The sequence below is a fragment of the Dipodomys spectabilis genome, unplaced genomic scaffold, assembly GCF_019054845.1.
Source record: "Dipodomys spectabilis isolate Male_0828 unplaced genomic scaffold, ASM1905484v1 ptg000130l, whole genome shotgun sequence".
In the NCBI taxonomy this organism is placed as follows: domain Eukaryota; kingdom Metazoa; phylum Chordata; class Mammalia; order Rodentia; family Heteromyidae; genus Dipodomys; species Dipodomys spectabilis.
Genome location: NW_024870807.1, coordinates 1,980,719 through 1,981,934, shown reverse-complemented (window position 1 = coordinate 1,981,934; position 1,216 = coordinate 1,980,719).

The window sequence follows — 1,216 nt, the reverse complement described above, 5'->3', positions numbered from 1 at the left end:
GCAAGCTATAGAGAAAAGATGACTCAGTCCCAGGTATCACCCCACTTCCTTTCCCAGCTCTGCCAAAGCCCTGAAGGAATGGACCATCAGACTATCAGTAACAGGTACCTCTGAATAAACCTAGGTTTTAATTTCAAAGCAGGAGGGGACTAGAAGTAAGATGTATGACAGGAAGAAGCAAGCTCACATTATTCTCCCCCATGTGTCTACTTAGGGAGATTTCAGAGCAAGGTCATGCTGCTGTCAAGGATGCTGGGTAAGACTGAAGCCTTTGGTCAGCCTTGACCTTGACTCCAGTTGTTTTACCTCTGACCTTGACTCCAGTTCTGTTTTACCTAACAGCTCTCTGATGCTGGGCAAACCCTAGAAAACCACTAGGATTCTCTAGGCCTAGTCTCTTCATCAGTGAGATGCAGCTAACCACATTTTTCCTCCCAGTGGTACTAGAGATTGAACTCAGGGTCTCATATTTGCAAGGAAGGCTCTCCTTACTAATCGACCCATACCTCCTTGGTATAGGGTCTCACTTTATGTCTGGGCTAGGCTAGACTGCCCTCTTCCTACTTGTGCTTCTCCACATCACTGCAGACAACAGCTTCTCACCACTTCCCGCAGCTATCAGTTGAGATGGATTCTCATGAGCTTTTTCCTTTTTATGTTTCAGTACCTGGGCTTGAACTCAGGACTGAGCCTTTGCTTACCTTCTATCACTGGAGCCATACCTCCAGTTCCAAGTCTCATGAATCTTTATATCCAGGTTGGTGTCAAAACCATAGTCCTCCCACTCTCTAGCTACTAAGTAACTAGGATTACAGGCTTGGACTGCTACATCTGGCTCTAGAGCAACTTCTTAAGGGGATATAAAGGCTAAAAGTAAATGATGTATGCCAAGTATCTGGCACAGGGTAAGCCCAGCTAAGAAAAGGGGCCTGATGGACATGTACTGCTGTAGGACCATAATTAGAACTGCTAGAATTGTTAACGAAAAAAGAAAGAGATTCCAAGAAAGCAAATCTTGACCAGTTCCTGTAACTAAGGCAACAGGATTGACTACTGCTGTGTCCAGCTCTTCCCTACTGATGGATGGGAGGGGCTGATGGTCTCTAGCTGCTTATTTCGACATTATCTGTACCCTGCAGAGAGCAGGGAATCCATCTTTTAAGGTTTTCTCTTCTGGCTGGGGCGAGAAAAATGCCCTAAAACAGATGCCAAACCC